This window comes from Phyllostomus hastatus, unplaced genomic scaffold (genome assembly GCF_019186645.2).
Source record: "Phyllostomus hastatus isolate PE091 unplaced genomic scaffold, TTU_PhHast_1.1 phas_contig_58, whole genome shotgun sequence".
NCBI classification, from domain to species: domain Eukaryota; kingdom Metazoa; phylum Chordata; class Mammalia; order Chiroptera; family Phyllostomidae; genus Phyllostomus; species Phyllostomus hastatus.
Genome location: NW_025333916.1, coordinates 10,693,591 through 10,718,937, shown reverse-complemented (window position 1 = coordinate 10,718,937; position 25,347 = coordinate 10,693,591). Strand labels below are relative to the sequence as shown.

Below are 25,347 nucleotides of genomic sequence, written 5' to 3'. Positions count from 1 at the left end.
TATAACTCTTACCATTGTCTGAATTAGTTCATATTGTAAATGAGCAAAGAGACATACCACATATATGCTCCCCCATAATCAGAAAACTGATTAACCAATATGAAGACATGATTCTCTTAAATTTCTGAACAATTCTTCATCTTTACTTATCTGAGGGATAGCTCTGTTCTTGGGTGGACTATGTTCCTTGGATACTGGTATCTCAGGAAAACCTGTAAAGTGGGCTTCAGATCCATGTACCTCTATAGTTGATGACCCACAGACCTGTTCATGCTTCAGTGATTGCCAGCTACTTGTGAGCCTAGATTCTTTCCAACCAGGACTAGCACTGCTCATGATCTTCTGAGAAATGTAACTTTCCACTAAAGGGACATTCAGTCAATGCAAATGTTTGTTATGGCCTCAGTAATCACCTCAGTCTGCCAATCAATTATAAAGTGTCTTCACAACATGGCCATTCTAGGCAACATCGTGAGCCATATTCCAAGCCTTTTTAGAAATTATTTTTATCATATTTTTTCCATTACCATTTATCCCTGCCCCTGCAATTGCCACACTGTTGTCCATGTCCATGAATCCTTTTTTTCTTTTTGCTTAAACCCACCACCCCCTAACCTCTTCCTTAGCTGTCATCTTGCTCTCTATACATGAGTCTGTCTCTATTTTGCTTGTTAGTTCAGCTTGTTCATTACATTCCATATGCAAGTGAAGTCATATGGTATTTGTCTTTGTCTGACTGGTTTATTTCCCCCTTTTTAAATGGCTGAGTAGTATTCCATTGTGTAAATGTTCCATAGTAGTTTTATACACTAAACCCGAAACACTAATTCAAAAGAATACAAGTACCTCTATATTCATTACAGCATTATTTACAATCCCCAGCCTTTTAACCTCCCTCCATACTCAGCTGTTGTCATTAACCTCTCTTAGATCCAGATATTTTTAACATTTCAGATTAGGGGTTCTCTGATGCTCCTGTTCCTTATCACAACGTTATTTTTCCTTTACACAAGCACATTCTACACTGGCTTACTACAGCAGCGAATGTGGTAAATTTTTTGTTGTTGTTAAAAAATTTTCTCCTGTATTATAAAACTAAAAACACTAAATGGCCATTAAATCCTTTGCATTAACTTAGCCCTACAGAGCTTTGTGTGTTAACATAATTTCAAAGGTGAGACCTTCCATGTTTTGTTACCAGGGTACCCAAGTGGGAAAAATATGGCCAGCTGGTTGGTAGTGTATTACAGAGTGATTTTGTTTTGCCCACTGATTTCACAGGCTAAATACTGTTGTTAGTGTTAATTATTTGGAATGCCGACATGGTGGGCTACTTATAGCAAGAGAGAAGGGGCCAGGCATGTCATTGTAGAGAAAACCACCTATATGTTCTAGTGTTCTTACACCTCTTGTTGGATAACTAAAACTTCCTTTCCAAAATTTATACGTAGCCCAGCAGAGTCTCATCCATTCAATAGCCTCTCAGCAGTTACATGATTTGTTTTCAATTACAAAATTACTCCAATTCACTGCTTTGTAGCAGTGAAACAGACCACGACTCAGAGTGGGCTATTTCTGCTTTGGGGCTCTTTGGACATCACTCTTCGACTACAACGAGAAAACATTTATGTTCTTTCAAAGGCCAAAAAGGGACAGCTTATTCACTTTCACTAACATCCCTTTGAGATGCTGGGAGATAGTGGAATTTTTTTGAAAATCTTGTCATTTTGCATATTTTGTTATGACACCTCTGTCTCTCACAATTGTTAGAAATGGATAGTATTTACCCATTATTTTGCTTGCGATTGATTTGCATACTGTTATTGCATATTGTTAAATAGTTTGCTGATGAAAAACTAATGCTGATTTGTACTAAATGTAGTGGAATAAGCAAATACATTTGTAAATTTAAATATATAATTTAGTGGCTAAATTGTATTATACAACTGTTAGAGATTATTTTAGACCAATCTTTTGCAGGGAAACCCTGTCTACAATTTTCTTCCATATCCTATTTTAATGTTTTAAGCTGCCCTCCCATTTTAAAAATTAATTTATATGTCTGGGTTTTAAAGCAAGTACTACTGCAAAGTCCAGGGTTAAGATAAATTCTTTTAAATTCAGAACAAAGAGGTCCAGAAAAGACTTAAGTATTTAGTTAGAATATATTTTCATGACCTTGACTGAATCAGTATGTTGCATATCATTATCAACAAATTCACTTATAGCATTATAAAATATTTATTAATATAATTATCAGTTATTTGAATAAATATAAGATACTTATATTAATACAGGATTACTGAGTCATAGAATTTCTGAACTGTTAGGAAACACTGATGAGGCCTTTGTGGTCCAGAGAGGTTTGGTAGTCACATACACAATCTAGTTAGTTGTTGAGCCAGTTATGTGAATTGTTTAATATATTCTATACTTGAGTCCTATACATATGCTTATGCTTTGGTATATTTGGTATTTTTAATTATCCCCTAATATTTAAAAACTTTCAATCACCACTTTTGATTCCTGAATTCTTCTTCTAGACATATGTATGGGCACTGAGTTTTTAAAAATTTCTGCTGTTTTACATACACCACCAATATTTTCAGCTTGAAAATCAATCTAAATGGTAAAGAGAATAGAAAAATAATATAGTATAAATATTTTAACATGTTTATGCTTTTTAACATACATTTTAAAATGCTCTGATAAAATTGTGCATTTCTGTAAGAAAGTATTAAGTTTGATGACTGAAAACAGTTCTCCAAAAAATGTAACTCACTTTAATTTTCCATGTTCTCTTTTTTTACTAATAGTTTTGTGGTCCATATCTTTAAAGCCTAATAGAAAGAAAAATCACTGGATATGACATTGGGAGACAGACCCAAGTCTGCATCTACATCCTCACACTGGTGACTTTGTGCTTCTGTTTCATTTTCTTTAAAAGGAGCAGTTCAAACTTCAAAGATGCCTTCCCACAAGTCAAAGGTTTCATGAGCAGCAAAGAAGATTTGACTGAAAGAAATGTGTGGGCATCATCACTTGGCTGCCCAGGATTTTTTATGCACATAAACGTGTTACATACATCTGAATTGCTTGTAAGGAAATTACATCTTTTAAAGATGAGATATGGACACCAAGAGAAGTGGGATAAGTAAGAAAAGGAAGGGGGAAGTAAGTTAATGACAAAGGAGGAATGGTAAGTGGTTGAAATGAGTCCTCTTTTACTTCTTTGTATCTACAGTCTAGTTATTCCTATTTGAAAACTTACTGGCACCAGGTACTATGAACAGGGATGAGTAATATGTAATTTTAATCTTTACTGGGTTACATTTGGCTCAAGGACAGTTGACAGTTGTCAGTCAGGTGTCTGGTCAATGAGGAGATACATATAAAGCTGCCAAAATATTTTTGTTTCTTTAAATACTTACAAGTAAATCATTTTAGCTGGAAACTTCATTGTCTTGAAATTAAATAGATTGATACTCAGAATATAATTTATTGAAGTTAGTCACCAAAGAATCAAGATTGTTTTTATGAATATACAAAGTAAGCAAAATGTTTTTCAAATGTTTTTATAAATCAGAGGAATAATTATTTTTCTCTATTATAAATAAGCTGGCCTTAAGATATGAAACTGTATTGCAAATAATGCTTAAAATGCATATATTTTCAAATTAGCCTTTTAGGGCACATATGAGTTATTGCAACTTTAAGCCACAGTTTCTCCCCAGGACTTATTAAAATAAATAATTTCTATATTTTGAGGGAGTTGGCATTGGTATTTTTGTGACATGAAAGCTGAAGTTTTATCAGAAAAAGACAAACATTTAATTGCATGTCAAACTATGAATTAAAACTTCTTTCAATAATTAAAAGAAAAAGCCCTGGAATTTTAAGTCAAGCCCACAATTCAAGATGTGGTTAAAATAATAAATTTTAGTTATTTAGAAAATTTTTGCCTAAACCTAACATTGTTACTAGTAGGTTCAGTCACACTTTAATAATACACAAATGCCATAGAAATCATTTGGAAGAAGTTTTTTATTGCTTCTATTTGATGTGAATTACAAATAGTATAATCATTGTAACAAATAGTAATGTACATAAAAATGTAATCCTGAAGTTGCTTAAGAGTGCATGTTCAGTTGAGTTGTATTTAGTTATCTCTAAAAGCAAGTGCTCTGATTCTCTAGGGATATAGTATTTAGCTGACCAGATAAATAAAAATAAATCATCAAGTGGGTGGAATACACATTCACTCTTTAAAGGACTAATGAAGTTCTCTAAAAAGTTTAGCAGCTATGGTTAGTCAAGTGTCAGAGTCAGTATAATGAAGAAAAATTGTACACAAAATAGTACTTTGAAACCACAACATATTCCTGTTTAAAAATAAAATATGCTTTAATTTTCTGAACCATATTCTACCTATAATAATTTATAATGAACATTAGAGTTGGGTTTTAATTTTTAATATATGGGTCCATTAAATGTAGACAAGTTTATGTTTCTAAAATATTAGATTTTTTTGATTAGTTGGATCATTTCTGGTAATTTTTAAACCACAAATATTTCATAATTTTAATTAGCAATTGTTATTCTAAAAAAGTATGATACTTATAAACTTGTGCTATATCTGTGTCATTATTGATTTGTAATTTGTTTTAGATATAGTGATCATTTAAAAAAATCAGATCTTATAATTTTCCCAGTATACAACTACGTTAAATATGTGGATTGAAAATTATCTATGGGATCATCAGAATAAAATAATTGTCTCATAGTGTTAGTAATTTATATTGGTGGGCCTTTCTCTTCTTAGGCACCAGTTCTACCCCCAACAGCTCAGAAAATTGATTTTATGCATAATAATTTATAGCATTCTTGATCGATGTATGCTGTGTGTCTTTTACATTCATTAGCTCATATTGCTTATGAATATGGAGTTTGGTTATTAAAATGGTTTCATATGTTTACTATGTATAGTTCCTAGCTTTGAGCTCCTTACTTGCTTAAATAAATGTTTTCAATTTGCTATAATACAACAATTTGTACAGAAATGTTTGAAGCATGGTTAAAAGAATGAGTTATTGAAATAAAATAACTTCTAAAAAATATGTCTTAACATGTGTTCTCATTTTTCCATGTTTTGCATTAATTAAAATCCTATTCTGAAAATAAAAAATATTTTTGCCTAAACTTTTGAATTCACAAAATAAAAATACCAACTATATAAATGTACTAATTTTGGAAATCAGTGATGTAAAAATATGTTTTAGAACTGTCTTGGTTATTTATTTCAAAGAATTTTCTCTAAAGAAACTTTTTCTAAAGTAATGAGAAATGTTGCCACTTTTAATTATAAAATATTCTGTGCAATACATTTTTTAAACAGTGTGTTAAAAATAAAATTAATTTAATATTCTCCCTACTCATATTCCTGTCACATGCACACATAAAAAAAATACCAATGCATGAAATGCTTAAAAGGAGCATGTACCATTTCACATTTTTACTTGGAGATTTACTTTAAAAATAACATTTTATTCACAATAGATGATGGCAGAGTTAGGAAAAAAAGAGATGAAATAATATTTTTGTATTTACTTAAATTGTCTAACATCATATGTATGATTAATTCATCTTTCACATATTGAAGATAGTAATGAAAGAGACCAACATTAAAAATATAAAGTATTTCCTTTAAAGGAACTTTTTAAAAAAAGTTAAAAAAGCTGTCAAGTAGTAACTGCTCCACTTTCTATACTAGGCAAACCCACTGCTGAGTTAGTTGGCTCTGATTCCAGTGGTCTCATCAGCTATCTGAATGTAGGTACTTCCACAATGCCTCTTGTAGGACAACAAAATCAACTTTTAGAAACTAAAAAATATATTTTGGCAATTGAAACTCACCAGTGCCTTTCTGCTTCTCCAGGAAGTTGTACCCGTCAGCACCTGCTGAGGGCTTTGTTGTCCAAACTCTGACAGGTAAAAAAATTCCTGTAGAATAAAGCCAGACCAGCTGGCTTTGAAGAGAAACCCCCCAGTTTGGGCTGCGTTTGCCTCCTCTCCTTTTCTATGAAGACCCAGGCTTTCCCCCCTTGATCGTCAAGCCGTAAGATGCGTGATCCCTGTGCACAAGTGTCTGGCAGGCCAAGGTGCACCTGTTCCTGTCACTCTGGAGTAAATTTAGCTGTAAAGGTATCACTGACAACCAGACCTTTGTCAGTGCTGGCAAAAGAACACAGAACTGCTCCCCTCCCCTCCCCCTTTCCAAGCCCCCAGGCTGCTAGTTCAAATGGAAAATATCAAATCAGAAGTCTATCCAAAAATCATGCCTAAAAAATTGAGATTGCTTTCATATGGTAAAAAACTAAGTTTCCTTATTTCATACAGATTTCAAAATTACATTTCCAAGAATAATCTTGGAACAAGACAAGTTTTTGTTCAATTAATTGTGGTTGGAAACTTGTTAATGGAAACATACCACACACTTCCTTCATTTCAGGTTATTAAATTGTGTTAAGCATTAAAGTTAGTTGCCATTTGTTCCTTTCTATCCAAAGAAATATTAGAAAGCTAAAACTTATCACATAAGAGGATTAATCATACTACCAAAATTAGAAAGCATGTAGTTCTGAGAGACTGAATGTCAAAATCGTATGCTTGTAGCGCTTAAACTATTGGGAACCTAGGGACCCACCACAACATTTAAAATGGCAGCTAATGTCTGCGGGTGTTTAGGAGATGGTGAGAGCTGGCATTCTCTCTTAGCCTTTCATTAAGGTAAGGACATTTATCATTTATGTGATTTTTTTTAAAAGATGAATTTCTTTACTGATAGTTGGAGAGCAATTCCTTTTGAAGGAAAGTAGAGAGGCAAACAGTGTTCACTGATACGTCTGACATAAATACAGATATTAATAATAATAGTCCAGGTATTAAAGCTGCCCAAGGAGTAAAGTGCTTAGTTAGCCAAAGGATTCTGAGCTTCTCTTTAATAACTACGAGTTCTTAAGCGGTATTCAAAAGAGTTGTAAAAAGTACCTGTTCTACCATGTTACTGTTGTTTACAAGGGTTGGGTGTGATGAGAAAAAGTAATCTGGGTCAAAATAAAAAAAATGCTTTGTAAAATAAACAAAGTTTCTATTTACTTACTATATATAAACAGCCACTCACCAAACCTTATTTCTCTGCAGGGCACCACTTTCAGATAAAAACATAGACCTGAATGGCATCATCCAGTATCCAAGGAAACCATGTAAGTACCACTCTCACTGTGTACTTCTCTTATTCAGAGTTTAAAAGCTGGCTGAGTACTGAATAAGTGAGTGTTTTTATTTAATAATTATACAGGAGGTAATTTTTAGGAGCCAGCTAAAAAGAAACAGATTCTTGATTGCTACATGCATCACAACAAAACCCTTATGTTTTCATCATATTTCATAAAATTATGCATTTGGTCCCAAAGTCTCCATCAATGCTCATTCTTAGGTACAAAACAGCTACTCAAAGTCTTAATGAATTGAGTTTCAAATTTTTCTAAGGCCCATTAGTGTTTGAGAAAGTGTTTCAGAGGCCTTGTGCCAGGAGTAAGTAGTTACCTAATTATAATAGAACTCTTTAAATTTTAAAAGTTAAGAAAAAATTACTTGGAAAATATTTTATTGGTAATCATTTATAGCAATTTATTGGATTTTAGACTTGCTTAGACAGTGTGCAAGTGAACAAAGAGATGAGGTCATGAATTTAAATAATGCAAAGAATCTTGAGAGCAAGTGTAATTTCCAAGATGCAAAATCTGTTTCAGAAAAGTTTGGGAATGGGGATGTTCCTTTCTTTTCTTTTCTTTTCTTTTCTTTTCTTTTGTCTACCCCCAAATTAATGTACATTTTTGTAGCTAATATCAAGGCTGTAATTAATTTTTTGAAGTATGGAATCTGCTGTGGAAATTTTGTTTCCAAACATTATGCTGTTCTGCAAAATGATTCATTTCTAAAATACTTGGAATATTTTAAGTATTTATTTACCTGAGTTTATTATTTTAATAGTTGTATTATATACTTTCAAAAAAGATTTTGTTTATATGTTTTTAGAGAGAGCAGAAGGAGGGAAGAAAGTGGGAGAGAAACATGAATGTGTGAGGAATACATCCATCGGTTGCCTGTCACATGTCCCCAATTGAGGACTTGGCCTGTAACCCAGGCATGTACCCTAAGTGGGGACCAAATTGAAGACCCTTCAGTTCACAGGCCAGCACTCAGTTCACAGGGCTACACTAGCCAGGGTGCATTATATACTTTTAAAATCAAATCTTTCAATGCTAAATGATTAATAAGGATTAATCATTATTGTTTATTTTTATTAAAATACTAAACATTCTCTCTATACTCATGTAATTATGGATCTCTCTCTCTCTTTTTACTATCTGGATCAGCTATATGGTTTATCTAGTATTTTAAATACAGGCATTTTACTTTTTGTCAAGGTTTTCAGGAGTTGTATTTCAGTGCAACTGGTTTAACCCTGTGGTTTGGGAGTTTTTCATAGCATTTTCATTTACTTTGGTTACTCTTGTATTTCTGGTTACTCTGCAACATGATTCCTTTCTAAGCATAAAGCATAGAGAGAATCTCACTCACAGTTTCTCTGCTGAATCAGACAGACCCTCATATTCAATTTCTAACTGCAGGAACATTCAACTTCCTCCCATAAGGATGTCAAGTGGCATTGTTTATGCATTTCTGTGTTTCTGTCTTTTCATGTATGTTACAAAAATGCTTCTTTCTGAATTGAGAGACGATAAGTTGTGTTAGACTAAGGAATTTGCTGGAACTTTGGAAGTGTGTAAGAACCTCCTCACCTGGTAAGGGAACCTGGCTAGGAAGTGAGTTTTTTAATGCTAGTTACAAATTTCACAAGAGTGTAGTTTGAGGCCTGAACTACTCTCCTCTAAAGTAGGAATTCCTTGCCACAAAATAAGGGTTTGGCCTTTGCTGGATAAACTTGGAAGCAGAGCAAGGTTAGAATAGGTCTTTATAAAGAAAGAAAATGCAAATTGAAGAGGAGGACTGACTAATGTTATAATTCCCTATCTTGAGGAAATGGAATCTTTTGAAATTCCATTGTCTTTGTAGGGAGAGAAAAAAAAGAAAATCTGCACTGCAATGGCTGTGGCACATTTTTAACTATTTACATTAGAATACAGATTTTTTAAAGAAAAATTATTTAAGTTTGATATGATTGATTCAACCTCCTATATCAAAAGAAAAATGACGATAAAAATAAATTAATATATGCCATCCATTTATCAGTAGTGGACTCTTTAACAAAGACCATTGTTATTCAATAGAATTTTCTGTGATGATGGACACATTCTATATGCTCACTGTCCAGAATGGTAACCAGTACCCACATGTGGTTATTGACCACTTGAAATGTGGGTACTGCAATGGAGAAACAAAATTTTGAACTTTATTTAAATTTAATTAATTTAAATTTACATAGGCCACATGTGACTTGTGTCTACTCTAATAGTGTTCTGTTTTCATCAGAATTCAAAATACCCTCTTGCAAAAAATTTTTAATCTGTTGGTATTCTGTCATACATTATCACATTTGATATTTACTTTAATATTTGAGTTATCAGCACAATGGAATTGCTTTAAAACTTTTTCCCAGAAATGAATGTTTTAATACTGTTAATGGGAATGCATTATAACATTGTTTTATAGGCCCGGGGTAGTAAATGACCATCATAAACAAGACTGTGTCTAAAAAGAAAACATTCTAAAGAAAGTTCTAACTATGGTGATAAATATTTTGAAAAGTTCAATCACAGTTTTGCAATACATCCTTGCAAATAATTCCCAAAATGTAACAAGCCTACAAAAATACTCACTAGCCTTGATTCCCCAAAGCCAACTCTGCTTTCAAAACACATATCAAGTTTTAAATCTGTTCTCATGACCTTTTCAAGCATTTAGTGAAAATGAACATTAGGATGCATGATGATTATTTTAATAATATTACTAGTACATTAATATTATAGACAGAATAATTACTTAAAATATGCTGAGAATTTAAAATTTACTTTTTAGTTATTGGTTATTTGTAGTATACTGAACTAGAGACAATGAAGAAATTTTTTAAAAATATGAGATACAACAATCATCTTCATAGGACTTCACTGGATTTGGGCATATCCTTTTGGATGGGCAGCCTTCATATGGCAAGAGGAGAGAGGAGAGTTCTTTTGGCAGAACATTGGACAAGCTATTCAGAGTGTCCCTGTTATTGCAAAACAATCAGATCCTAGATAAAACATACTTTCTCATGAATTATTTGACTTGAAAAAAATTCTGGACATCTCCAAAAATTCCTCTCCCTCAAATGAAAAGGAAAATACCAAACAGCATGAGTGGAGTTGAGAGCAAAAGGCAAACAGGAAATGCGTGAATGACAAGATTGATTTGGATGAGTCGTATTGCAAGGCTGCTGTAGGCAGGACAGCGGCGACATTCTCTATTAGACTTTCCATAAACCTAGCCATATTAAATGAACAGGAGGAAATAACAACCACCCTTATACACCCAGTTTTTTGTTCTTCTTTTATGTCTTTTGGTGTCTTCAATTAGGTAGTCAACAACTTGTATAATGCCAGATCTATTTTCAGAAAAGAATGTCTATCCTAAAAAGCCAGTGACTTGTCTGGGGAAAATGTGGTCTTCATGAAGGGAATCCTACAAATCACAGTCTTCGGTCTCCTTGTAAAATATCACCTTTGAGACAGCTATGTCTGAGAGATCGTTTTCATTCAGAAACATGTACTGTGACCTCTAAGTCCTTGACCACTGTTTCAATTTAATAGGTATTTATTTATATATTTTAAAATGTATCTACATTTTATTATGTGAATTCTAAACATATTAAAAATAGAGAGAATAATGTAATGAACTTACATATAACTATACCTGCCTTCAATAACTATCATCTCATGGGCAATTTTGTTTCATCATTTCCACTTCACACTTCACTCCAGATTATTTTGGAGTCAATCCCAGACCTGATGTTATTTCACCCTTTAACATTGCACAGATCTTTCTAAAAGATTAAGAGTTGCTTTTTAACTGAAAATACGAACCCCATCTAAAAAATGAATTGTATCTAAAATGTCAATATTTCCTTAGTATTATCAAATATGTAAAATCAGTATTCAGATTTTTCCAATTGTCACATACATTTTTATAATTACTTTTTACTCTTTGAAAATACAAACAAGATCCATTCATTGCAATTGGTTGATATTTCTCTGATCCTTTAATCTATAGGTTTTCCCCTCTGTTAATTTTTCTTGTTAAGGAATCTGGATTATTTGTGCTGTCAAGATTTCCGTGGTTTATATTGGTTGATGCATTCCTGTGGGTTTGTTTAATAACTTCCCTTGTCCAATGTCTTTCCTATTGATTAATAATTAGGACTAGGAACTTGACCAAATTTATCTGGAGGAGGCTGGGCAGGACTACTGGTGCCCTCACTTTTTGTGATAGTAGATTTTGATCAACACATCCAATTATTTCTTAAGGTTAAGGAATACCCATTCTCACACAGTTTCTTCACACATTTTCCCAATGAGTACTCTGCTAAATTCCTGAATGAGACTCTGTGAATCTCAGCCCTTTCTCTGTGCCAGGTGCTCTCTCCCGGGAGCTGTAGCTACCTTCTTCTCCCGTTCTGTCAGCTCTGTTCTCTCCTGCCTCTTGAGTTACCTTACATGTGTCACTGCCAGAAAACTTTCAAAATGGTAAGCAAGGGAATAATGAGATTCACCTCCTTAGCTTTTCATCTCTCAGGGACTACTGTTGTTCATGGCCCATGTCTTAAAAATAATTGTTTCCTGCATTTTGTCAGAGTTTTGTTGTTATTGTGGTTTTAGGAAGGAGGGTATATCCAGCCTCTTTTAGTCTATCTTGGCTTGAATTGGGAGTCTCACCAATTTTTTCTTAAAAGATAGTTCATTCATAGCCTATTAATCTAAACAACATCTTGAAATGCAGCTCAGTATTTCAAACAAACTGGAAAAATGTTGCAATCGAAGCATGCACGTGTGTATCTGTGTGTGTCCCCTTCGAGCACTGCTATCGTCTTAAAACTGCCAGAGCATTTCAGGGCCTCTTGGCTGACACTATCCATCCTATTTTATTTTCTGCCATTTAGAGGCAATTTCATGGTTCATTCATTCTTTCCTTCAACAACTATTTTTGAGTACCTACTGTGTGCTTTATAAAGTGTTGGAGGTAGAGTGATGAATGACACTATTATCCCTTTAAAAATCTTATAATTTATCTTCATGCTGAAACTTGTCCATGAATGTGCATAAGTGCTTTGTTTGTAGTAACCCCAAACTTGAAATACCCAAACGTCTGTCGATGGATGAATATCTCCATAGTGTGGTGATACCCAGACTGTGATATATCCATAGTGTGGAATACTATTCAGAAATAAACTATTGATATGGGCAATGACATGGATAAACCTCAAGAAAATTATGCTGAGTGAAAACGTTTGTCATAATAGGGTATCTTATTGCTTATATCCACTTATACAACATTCATAACATAACATAATTGCAAAAATGGGTGACAGTTTAGGGGTTGGCTGGGTGAGAGGGGAGGGTAGGTGGCAGGGTTGTCATGAAATGGTAGTACTAGGGAGTCTTGTGATGATGGTACACTTAAGTGACTTGATTGCGGTCCTGGTTTTGCAAAACTGCCCACATGATGAAGTTGCATACAGATACACACACACAAACATGAGTAAGTACATGTATAATTGTTGAAATATGAGTAAACTCTATGGGTGATACTAATGTCAATGACCTGGTTTGATATTGTAGATATGCAAGATATGAACACTGGGGAAAGGGTACACAGTACAATACATTTCTTTGAACCTTCTTGTGAACTTCTAATTATTTCAAAATAAAGTGTTTTTTCTTAAAAATCTTGCAATTTCATGGAGAAAATAAAGAATTAAATAGCCAGTAATAATACACTATACTAATACCAAGTTAAAGAGGAGCACTGTAGAGTATGTGTATGAAGGAATACCTCATTCCCATTCCCAAGTCCCTACCATCCTTTGTCTCCTAGAACTTCCCAGTCAGGTCCTGCTTTTGTTTGAGAGGCATGTAGTTGCAGTAATGGGCTTGGGGAATGCTTGTGATCGACTCTCATCCCCTTCCACCACACACAGTGATGTGCCCTACCCAGTAAGTCCTCAGCAAAATACCTTAACCATACAAGGCAAACATTTTATAAGAATGAGCACGTATAAAATAACAGGAGTCTCGTGTTCTCACAACACTTCCAAATGTAAGTTCAAAGATCCATTCTAAATATAAAAATCAATGAGTTTTGTGTTACACATGACTTTGGCTCTTCTCAGACCCTATTCTGCCATCAGCACCCGTCAGCCAGGGCTTCACTCTGATCTGTTTAGAAATAGCCTTTGTATGTGAAGACGAGCTCATAGCTTCAGTGAGTTTTGGATATACATTATCACTTGTTACTGTAACTCATTCTAATTCAGTGACAGATTGTCACATATTTTGAGTTTTCATAAGTTTTCAAAGATTTTCCCACTGGGAACGAAGAAGAAAATGTATTATTTCTGAATGTTGGGGGACATACTTTGTTTTGTTGGTATTTAGTAGGAAGCACTGGAAAAGCCACTCAATATAAATGTATGATCTTGTCACATTGTGATCTTGTCACATATATTAGAATTTTTATTAGACTGTGTCTCAATTTCACAAACCCATGAATAGGTGGGCTTATAACACATATGCTAGAAATGTTTAGATATTTTATCTTGTTTTTTCAGAATCTTACCCTCCTCTCAGTGTCAGGAAACCTCCCAGGAGCTGTCACCAGAGGAAGGAGGTATCTGAGTCCATACTTGTGTGTGCTACTGGGGTGTTTACCGGGCAGAAAATGTTCTCAGAGTTTTAGATCTGATCTGAATCTCCTTGAAATAGAACCTCAGTGTGTGTGTACAGGCAGCTTTGGTTTGTATCATTTACCTTTATTACCATAGTAGCCTATTTGAAACTACCTACATCTACTTTGTAAAATTCACACCTAATTTTATTTCTACAGCTCATTCTTTAAAAACAATGATGAAATGGTGGGGTCTTGAACTGTTTTTTTTAAAGTTTTGTTAAGATAGAAAGTATGTATTTTAGATTTAATAGTTCATTTATTATTGATCCCGAGACTTTTCTTCATTTTTTTTCTTGTGGCCAATTGTATACTACTTTTCACTTTTAACATTCCATTAATTTAGATTTTCTGAAATAAAAACACCGTTTTTGTGCTAAATCACTTCAAACTATTGTAAGAAAATATACCAGAATGTCAGTAGTATAGCTGACTTTCATTTCTTCCTCATCTTTCAGTAATTTGTGGTGGCTGTGTGATCCTGAGTTTTCTATGGCCCCAATCTTTTCTGTATCCTCCCCTATCTCTGTATAGCTGAGAAAATTATTACTTATATTCTTATTTATATATTTAAAATGGACTGTTTAGGTTATACAACATATTATACATTATTTTCATACATGTTTTCTTTTGTACTGTCAATACTAGAAAATTACTGGACAATACTAGTCTAAAGACCTCTGAGGAAGAACACTTTTTTGAAGTATTTCATGCTAGAAAGGGAGGATAACATTCAGCAATTTACACTGATATTTTACTATGATTATTTGATATAAAAAACTTTATATAATGAGACACTCAATACAGTCCTCCTAATAATGTACAGCTAGGAAAACAAGAACATCTCTCCCAATGAGGTGAATCTCTTGCCCCACTCTGATCCAAGTAAATGGCATCAGTATGGATGCCTCCTTTTTCTTCTGACTGATGGAACAATTGAGCAAAAAATTCACACTGCAGAATTACAGGCCTTTTGGGGAGGGCCTTGGTTTTGCGTTGGAGTTTTGCCCCACTCCCTTTGTATTATTTGCCTTGATGTTGCCCCTTATTTTAATGATTTTATTGTAAGTTACAAAAAAGCTTTTTTGGAACTGAGGAAAACTACATAGCAAGTAAAAAAGTGAGTGAGCCTCTTATGGTACGATCAGCAACACATCATCTCTAGAATGTGGCAAGCCTCACATCTGTGGCCCTTCTCCCTGTTACACATGTGAGGTTCAACACGTGTAGCAATACCAGGCCAGTACTCACATTTGGGATTGTAAATACAGAGCTGCCTCCATCCATGACTGTTACCCAAATGTCAAGGAGACAGGTCAGAACGGCATTCAAAGGGCACAGAGAGTGCTGAACACATGCAAGCAGCTATAGGTACTATAGTATCAAATTAGGCCATGGACAGAATGACCTGGAATACCTAAAAATCAGATGGTTGTTATCACATCTGATCATATCTGTGACACACCACATCGTGGAGATAACATCTAAAGATCAGAGGAGACCTCACAGAGGCCTAGTCCCATAAGGAGAGAAAAGGGATAATTTCTTAAGGATAGAGCCACACAGGCCCCCGGGATGAAAGCCCACAGGTGTGGCCTCCTAGGTCTAGTGGACTACACAGATTCAAGTTGAGAATGAGCAGTAACGTGGGATCCCCGCAGTGGTAGCTGGGCCACCAGATGTGCCTAGTGAGGAAGAGTAAGACTCTGTACATGCTTCCTAATTTTGTGGGGTTTGTTCCAGAGATTGATGGGCCTGCTGCAGGGTTGGGGGCAGGATCAGTACATTCATCTCAGCTTTGCTCCCTCAAACAAAGGTCAGGAAGGGAGATGGTAGTAGTGCCTGCTTACCAACTGTAGTGATTATATTGAGGTCAGTGCAACTTTTTCTCCAAAATTAATGTTTCAAGGATATTTTGGCTACCTGGGGGGGGGGGAACCTCTAGTAGCTTCCCAAATCTATGAAAAAGCTTCTTGTTAATCCCTATTGCTCTCTCCAAAATATCTTGTAATCCTATTTAATAGTACTAAAAATTCAACCCAACACAAGTACAATCTTAAGATTATTGGTATATTTGTATTTACTAGTGTAGTACAGGGTATGCAGTTGGTGCTTAATGAATTCTTGCTGACTGGACACAGGACTTATAATTGACCTTCCTAAGCTTGGTCCAAAACCATGTCCATCAAATTGTTAAATTACATCCTTGAAAAGAAAAATCACTGTTTTCTATTTGGAAGGAGAAATACAAACATACACATTCACCAATCTTTCTTGCTGGTTTCTAACTGATTCTATGGAAAAAAAGAAGATTAATAAAGAGAGTGCTACTACTTTTGGTTAAATACCAATAGTGTATAATAAATGGTTTTTGTCAGAAGAAAATATGACTATTGTTGTATATCCTAAATATAGTAATGAAATAATCCAGTTTGTGGTTATTTGAAGCATTCATTCTTTCATTCAGTAAAAGCCTCCTGAACACCTGTTATGATTAAGACATCGTGTGGGGCACAGGGAATAAAAAGGTATAATTCTGACCTTCAAGTTGCTCACATTTTATTGGGAAAATCAGATGGTGCCAAAGGCCTCTTTAAAACATTGGTAAGTGTAGAGCTAGAAGCTAGCTACTAATGGCAAAAATATTCAATAAGTCCAATTTTCACTCTGTTTTTTCTTCAATGGTATTGGCTAGTAAGTATTTTTGGGATAAATGTGTAGAGAGTGATTTGTTTTTAAAGAAGTTGCATTATTTGGCATTTATTACATTTTATTTATTTCCTTGATTGATTAATTGCAGTTAAATTACCTTAGCATGCTAGAGCAGATTTTACAGATTTTGACATATGATTAAACAGCATAAAGCATAACTAATGTGGTTTTAGTGGCATGCTATGTATTAAAGCATAAAATTTAAACACACACTTCATCAGGAATTTTGCAGTTACAGTAAATTAGAAGGATTCAGATACTGGAACTCCTTCCATCTCCCCTTGTTAGGGAGGGGCAGGGATTTTATGATTCAGATTATTATGGAAGAGTGTCCTGACATAACTGATTGACTTCAGTGATAATGCCTTGAAAGTTCAAACTCAAGGTGTGCACTTATTTCAGTCAGCTTATTCTGCATGTTTAAATAAGAAATACTATTTCTGGATATTCTGAATAACACGAACATTTATTCCTAATAGTGAGCATTTGGACTAATGATGGATTACTAATGAGCATGTAAATGTACCACCTGATTACATTAATATATGATCTTCCATGACAAGGGCTGAAATGAACAGTTCTAATATGTATTTCTTTCCCCCAAATGGCACTGTGGTATATACTGAGCAGGACTGAGACAAGGGTGTTTTCTTAAGAGCCATTGATTCAGTCAGGTATCAAAAATCATGTTATAATAAATACCGTTCTAAGGATTTTGAGTAACCTTTCAATAACTGTTACTTTGGAAAATCTGCCAAATGTGTTAAATGATAAATTTTGAAGTGGTAGTAATTGCAGGTATGGCTTTATAGGTAATATAGCTAATTGATATGACCCTCTCAAACACACACAACATGCCAGCTGCTATGAAGCTGGGCGAGAATAGTGGTGTCTGCGGCATTTTTGATGCATTGAGGATGACATGAGTAAAATGGAAACTCAGAGTGCTCACCAGGGTCATACTTTCATGGACACCTGATGCCCATGGTCAAGTAAATTTTTAATGACACATAGTCACTACACACCTTTCAGCCTTCTGGAGAGGTAAGTGTACATTGATCTGTCCTAATTAGCCTTGCAGCACACTTCAGACATCCCTGCATGAGCACTAATATTTAATAAAATGGGAACTGGTTTTTGTTTTTACAAGCTCAGCACTTGTTCTTTTGAAAGCTGTATTGCTGTTACTTCTTTTAAAACTGAAGCTGCATGTTCATTCTTGTCTTTGTTTGATGAGGTAGTATTAATGCAACTGCATAAAAAACTAAGCAAAATTAAGGAATGGATCTGATTATGAAGGTTCATTGCTTTCATAAGAAACCCATAGAGCACACATCAATTCCTTCCCTAATGTATAGGGTGCTGACTGCATAAAATTACTTGGAAAGACATTAAGGATATGCAGAAAATTGTATCAAGGTGTGCAATAGGATGCTTTTATATTTGGCATTTAAAGTGGCTCTGGAATATCTGATTTGGGAGATAAAAGGTAGCCAAAACAGTTTGTAATTGCTCTAGATCAAAACATTTATGTGGGAACATCTACTTGTTTTTAAGAGTTTCATTTTCATCTGAGTTTGGAGTCTATAACAAAGAATCCTGAGTTCACTCAGTGTTGGAGTAAATCAAACATTGTTTATAATTAGCTGATAGGATTTGGGGGTAAGGGAATTTCTAATATAGATGCTTCTTATAATTGTGAGGTTATTAAGTTCCAAGCAGGATAAAGACCAGATGGAGTTAAATCTCATCCCAGGGATAAAGTCTACAGCCAGAACTTCTTAGAGGCATGGATATCTCCTAGTGGACATGGGTCACTGGTTACTGGATGTATTTGCTCCTAAGAAAATGGAACAGGAGTGCATTCCTGTCAAGTTGTAGGGCTGGCTGTTGATGACAATGTCTGGAGTTGCCCTTATGTTACTAGGAAATCAGGCATCTCTTCTTGTTGTTTCATGGCCATGGAGTCGGCTATCAGGCTCCACAAATGCCTCCTTTACCTGCTTCCTGGTATCTGAAGTTAGAGGTGAAATTAGAGATGAAAATCTTCGTATTTTATAAATACCTCTAGAAATAGTAGCATTTTGTTTAAATCAGATTCATAGAATTCAGTGTGAGTGAGTTGACTGGCTCTTTCTGGAGAACAGGTTTTGAAGGGGAGGTGGGGAGACAAATATGAGGACACTGGGTGACTGGGGAGTAGCAGAACTGCCTTTGGGCACAAAGGGGAGAGTTGGGTGAGACGAAGGGCACTGAGTGAGCAGAGGTCCAGATTTACTTTCTTTACAATATAGAGACACTTCTAAAAATGCTAGCACTTCTAAATATGTTTTAAAACACCTTTAAAAACTCTTGTTTCAAAACTGAATTTGTTTTCAATTTTATTCAGGTATAAACTTCATCATTTTATTGTTATCATATTTTCTTCGAATGACCCAGTTTATTTACTCCAGAGGCATTTATTGAACAACTACTATGGGCTAAATAATGTGTCAGATGCTAAGGAAAAAACAAACAAACATGATTCTCACCTATGATGTTTAATCAGCCACCATGCTTTTGCTATCGGTAGCATAGAACCTAAATGGCTTTAGTAATGAAGAAATTTCTTGGCTCATACCACTGAAAGTCCAGGGTAGGGTGGAATTCAGGGATATTTTAATCTAGTAGTCTTATTTTAGTTTTCCTTCCATTGTTTTCCTTTCTAGATAAGCTTCACCGTTGGCTAGCAGCAACATGACTACCAAGTGAAAGGGGCTTTTTCAGAGGTGTTCTAGAAGAGCTAGAAAAGCTTTCCCAGAAGCACCAAAGAAACTTCTTCTTAGATTTTATTAGCCTAAGAGAGCCAAGATTATGCAGGCAATTACAGGAGTTGTGGTTGCAGATATGTGTGGGTTCAGTGAGATTATTGAGGGTAGCGTCCACGGTAGACTAATGGAGATGGGGCATTCAGAGAAGGCTACATGGAAGAGATGCTGCCCAAACTAAATCTAAGAGGTTGAGAAGGGAAGAGGAGGTGAGAAAAGGCATGTAGGGAGTGAGGAAAGTGGGTGTGCAGACACAGAGGTGAGAGGGTCCATTGGACCAAAGCAGCTATTCTTACATATCCTTCAGATCTTAGCTTCACCTCATCTTCCCTAGGAGGTTTAATAGAGCCTTGTGTGGTTTCAGTTTCCTGTACTTATCCCGTCTTAACACTCACCAAACTTCACTGTTACTCATTTCGCTGCCTACCCTTCTCCATGAGACTCTGTGATGGCTGCATCCATGCTGACTGCTCTCTCTATTCCTGGTGCCTAGCATGGTGTCTGGCACATGAAACACACTTAATAAGTATTAATTAGATGTATGACTGAAGGATTTATTATTATTTTGTTAAATGACAGCATTTGACCTGTTTATTTCTATGTTGGTAACTTTCCTGGCCCAGATTAGAGTTCTTAGAAATAGTCATAAAATGTGGGCAGTGTAACTGAGTCTTGAGGATTCTGAGTAGTTTTTTGACTTTCATATGACTATTTTGAATAGAATTTTCTTGAGAATAGTTATGTGTTTTTATATATTATATAATTCCAAAGCAGGGGAAGACTTATTTATTTATTGATTTTTTTTATTGTGGTTCAATTACAGTTGTCCCCATTTTCCCCCATTGCTCTCCCCTGCCTTGCCCACCTCCCCTCTCCCACATATAATTCTCCCCACTGTTGTCCTTGTCTGTAGATCCTTTATACATGTTCCTTGACTTGACACTTCCCATTATTTCCCCAATTATTTCCCTGCCCTCTCTCCTCTGGTCACTGTCAGATTGTTTCCATGTCTCTTGTTCTATTTTGCTCACTTGTTTGTTTTGTTGATTAGGTTTCACTTATAGGTGAGATCATATGGTATTTGTCTTTCACCGCCTGGTTTATTTCATTTAGTGAAATGCTTCCTGTTTCTATCCATGCTGTCATGATGGGTAGGAGCCCTTTCTTTCTTTCTGCTGCATAATATTCTATTGTGTAAATGTACCATAGTTTTTTGACCCATTCATTAACTGGTGGGCACTTAGGCTGTTTCTAGTGTTTGGTGATTGTAAATAACCCTGCTATGAACATTGGGGTGCATAGGTTCTTTTAAATTGGTGTTTCAGGATTATCAGGGTATAATCCTAGCAGTGGAATTGCTGGGTCAAAAGGCAGTTCCATTTTTAGTTTTTTGAGGGAATTCTGTACTGCTTTCCACAGTGACTGCAGCAGTCTGCATTCCCACCAACAGTGAACCAGGGTTCCCGTTTCTCCACATCCTCACCAGCACTTGTTTGTTGATTTGTTTATGATGGCCATTCTGACAGGTGTGAGGTGGTATCTCATTGTGGTTTTAATTTGCATCTCTCTGATGTCTAGTCATGCTGAGCATCCTTTCATATGTCTCTGGGTCCTCTATATGTCCTCCTTGGAGAAATGTCTGTTTAGATCCTTTGCCCATATTTTAATTGGATTGTTTTTCTTCCTGGCAAGGAGTTGTATGAGCTCTTTGTATATTTTGGATATGATACCCTGCTATGAGGTATCATTGGCAAATATATTTTCCCATATAGTTGATTCCCTTTTCATTTTGCTGATGTTTTCTTTAGCTGTACAGAAGCTTTTTAATTTGACATAGTCCCATTTGTTTATTCTTTCCTTTTTATCCCTTGCTCTAGGGGGCATATCAATGAAAATATTGCTGCATGGGATGGATATCAGAGATTTTCCTCCCTATGTTCTCCTCTAGGACTTCAATGGTGTCGTGACTTATATTTAAGTCTTTTATCCATCTTGAATTTATTTTTGTGTATGGGGTAAGTTGCTGGTCTAGTTTCATTTTTTTTTGCATATGCCTGTCCAGATATCCCAACACATTTGTTGCAGACGCTATTTTTATTCCATTTTATGCTCCTCCCTGCTTTTTTCAAATATTGATTGAACATAGAGACATCAGTTTATTTCTGGGCTCTCTATTCTGTTCCATTGATCTATGTGTCTGTTCTTATGCCAGAACCAGACTGTTTTGATTATAGTGGCCTTGCAATATAATTTGATATCAGGTGTTGCGATCCTTCCTACTTTGGTCTTCTTTCACAAAATTGCTGAGGTAATCTGGGTCATTTATGGCTCTATAAGAAATTTTGAAATACTTGTTCTATATCTGTGAAATATGTCATTGGTATTTCAATAGGGGTTGCATTGAATCTCTAAATTCCAAAGCAGGAAAAAACTTTAAAAGTCATCAAGACTCTTATTTGTTGGATGAATGAGTCTTTTTTCACATCTTCAAAAGATTAGCTCCATATGTAGAAAACTCCATCTTAGGTGACTTTCTGATGTTTTTTTTTCTTTTTTTTATGATTTTTGAAATTTCTAATTAAATCATTAAAACATTATTCTATTGACATTAGTCAGAAATTGCCCTTCTTTTTTCTCTGATATGTGCAATGAGTTGGGAAAAGATTTTGTTAGATTCCACTACAATGCACTTTGACTTAAAGTTTTAAGCCTAATATGTTGAAATGAATTAATGAAAAGCTGATTTTGAATAGAGTTATATATAGTATCTACTGCTCATCATCATTAGTATTATAATTTGCAAATATAAAACATACTAAATATTGAAAGTATGAAATGTTTAACTTGAAAAAAGGATATAAGAATGGAAGAAAATACAACAATGTCTCATGGTGAAATTAGTCCCAAATTCAATGTGTGGTGTTAAGGACATTTTGTGGGGTAGCAGTTGTCTGGGGGGTCTCTAAATGTCTTTAAGTCAAATTAGATGTTTTCCCAGAGTATGTCATGACTATGTGTTATGTAGTACTTGTAAACATTTTAAACTTTTTTTTACCCTTACAAGTTTGAAACCTCTTAATTTAATTTGTTCTTTATAATGCCATCCAGACAGAATAATTTTATGAAGGCCTCATTTTTAAGTTTATTTAGATTGCTCCAAGTTATAAAAAACTCTTTTAACAATGGTTTCATTAATTATAAATATTTTGCACCATATTTTTTACCCTACCTATAGTATATATGGGACAAATCCAATTGAAAGATGTTTTTGAACAGTTCATGGAGCACCACAGAAATATACCTTAAGATTTCCACTTCCTGAAAGAAATTATGGGACAATGTAGACATGAGAGTAATAATGAGAACTGCAAAAATACTATAACTTTATTGCTTTTCTCCTCACCCAAGGATCTGTTTATTGATTTTAGAGAAAGAGGAGAGGAGAGAGAGAAAGAGAGGAAGAGAGAAAGAAAGAAACATCACTGTGAGAGAGAAACATCAATTGGTTGCCTACTGTATGTGCCCAAACCAGGGATTGAACCTGCAACTCAAGTATGTGTCCTGAACAGGAACAGAATCTACAACCTTGTAGTGCACAGGACAGTGCTCAAACCAACTGAGCCACCTGGCCAGGGCTATCACTTCATTTTAAATTTAGAATTGGGTATCATTATCAAAGACCATACTCTCCTTTGTATGAAGAAATGTCATTTTCCTATAATTAGTTCTTAATGCCTCTTATCTGTAGTTTCACTTTCTGTAGTTTTAGTTACCCCAAATCAACCATGGTCTGAAATTATAAGGATTACATGGACAATTTCAGAAACAAATAACTCATAAGTTATAAATTGCTCACCATTCTGGGTAGTGTGATGAAATGTCTTGCTAACCTGTGAATCATCCCTTTGTCTAGCATCTCCACACTATATACACTCACCACCCATTACTTAGCAGACATCTTGATTGTCAGATTGACTGTCCAATTATCACAGTGTTTGTGTTCAAGTAACCTGTAGAGTTGGCTAATGTTATGTCACAATAGCTATGTTGTTCACCTCACTACATCTCATCACATAGGCATTGTATCAGCTCACATCATCATCAGAAGAAGGGTGAGTACAGTACATAAGACATTTTGAGAGGCCAAAATTACATAATATTTATTACAGTATATCGTTATATTGTTCTACAGCAGGTCCCCAGAGAATAATTTTATTTTGTTCAAGGCCATTTCTTTATAATGTTGATGAAGAAAAACAGTAAATTAATTCCCGGCCAGGGCCATTGTCTGTGTGGAGTCTGCATAGCCCCCTTACCCCCCACGCCTGTGTGGGTTTTCTCTGGGCGCTCTGGTTTCCTCCCACATACTAAGGACATGCATGTGAGGTGAATGGGTGTGTCTCAGTTGTCCCAATCTGAGTGACTTGGGGTTCAATGAGTGTGCCTGGAGAGGGCTATGGAGGGCTGTACCCTGCCTTGCTCCCTGAATTGTTGGCACAGGCTCTGGCTCTCTGTGATGCTAAGCAAATAAGTGGGTTGGATAATCATTATCTTACTTGTTTTTATTCATTTTTCTTAAATATATGTGTAGCTCATATTCATTTAATTATTTAATATTAGAAGTGTTTGGGGTCTTTATTTAGAAGTTTGGTGATGTTTTTGTAGCCAGAAATGTGCTTTGGGAATTTAACTCATCACTTAGCTTGTGATAAAATTGGTTTCATTATAGGTTTCACTTCAAGTTGCAGTTTCCAAGAACCTACCAAAACATTAAGTGAGGACTTTCTGTATTTTATTATTATTGTTGTTAATTTCTCAGTGTGCATGATTTATAAAGTAAACTTTGTCATAGGTATGTATGTATGTATGTATAGGAAAAACATAGTATATATAGGAGTTGGCACTACTGTGGTTTCAGTTATCCCCTGGGGATTTGGGGGTTCCCCCTTGGATAAGGGATTACTACTTTATTGCTATTAACAATCAATTTTTAAAGTTGTAATTTATGTATTTATATGTAAGAAATAGAAAGGTCTTTATAATTACTGAACATTGGAAACAATTTTATATTTCCCATGTAATTACCTTACATGATAGGTAGAAGGCTAAGGAGATGACCAACATGAACCACAATAAAGTGTGGTTGGATGGGACAGCCCCTGTTCTGTGGGCTCTGTTTTGAGCCTGGGAAGAAGAAGGAAATAACCTTTCTTGAGAAGCTCTCTGGAAGTTCTGCTGTTTGGAGTAGAATCACAGGACTGGAAAAATTCTTCAGGAAGTATGTGGTTCACGCTTCTCCTTCTACAGAGCATGGGACTTGGTCTTAGTGAGGTTGAGTCCCAGAGCTGTGCATGATTAATGAGCCCGTGGGACAGATGGGCTAATACTCATGTCTCCTGCTTCTCAGTCTTACGGTTGTGCCTTGAATTATGGCATGCTGCTCTCTTGGACTCCTTGATCTTGAAGAAACTGAATGTTAGACACAAAATCCTTCTGTGTGGATTCATTAAAAATATGTTACCCTGGTTTTGTAGTTTTACAGAATGGAGAATTGTTGACTTCAGAAAATTAAGGAGTTAAGCTTACTAAATACTAAATTAAATATACTCGTAATTTTAAAAAGAAAACTTATTTAGAGAACTTTTCCTAAGTTCAACAGAAGCCAAGACTCCTCTCAGAAAGAAAGCAGGCTGAGGCGGTTCAGGCGGGCGGTACATTGTGTTTTTCTTCCTGAGCGCTGGGAGATTGGCATCACTCTGCAGTAGTGTCACAGCCCGCAGTCATTTAAAGCCTCTTCTTGTGAGGCCAGGATTCCACGCCCAAGTGC

At 35.3% G+C, this 25,347-nt stretch overlaps 1 protein-coding gene and 1 long non-coding RNA gene across 12 annotated transcripts in view; one reads left to right on the top strand and one right to left on the bottom strand.

Moving 5' to 3' along the window:
• The window catches only part of MEF2C (myocyte enhancer factor 2C), a 161,730-nt gene extending 155,630 nt beyond the window's left edge, over positions 1–6,100 (bottom strand). For 7 of the 11 annotated variants that reach the window (XM_045847774.1, XM_045847776.1, XM_045847771.1 and 4 more), the window contains exon 1: positions 5,914–6,100. The gene's annotated coding sequence lies outside the window, so the exon portion shown is untranslated. The remainder of the gene's footprint in view (positions 1–5,913) is intronic. The other 4 variants (XM_045847783.1, XM_045847786.1, XM_045847784.1 and 1 more) reach the window with 1 other exon arrangement.
• Positions 6,101–6,651: 551 nt separating this feature from the next.
• Positions 6,652–21,449, top strand: LOC123824855. Its single transcript, XR_006786774.1, has 4 exons — positions 6,652–6,786; positions 7,201–7,262; positions 13,886–13,944; positions 21,398–21,449. It is a non-coding gene; the product is annotated as an uncharacterized LOC123824855 (long non-coding RNA).
• The last annotated feature ends 3,898 nt before the right edge of the window (positions 21,450–25,347 follow it).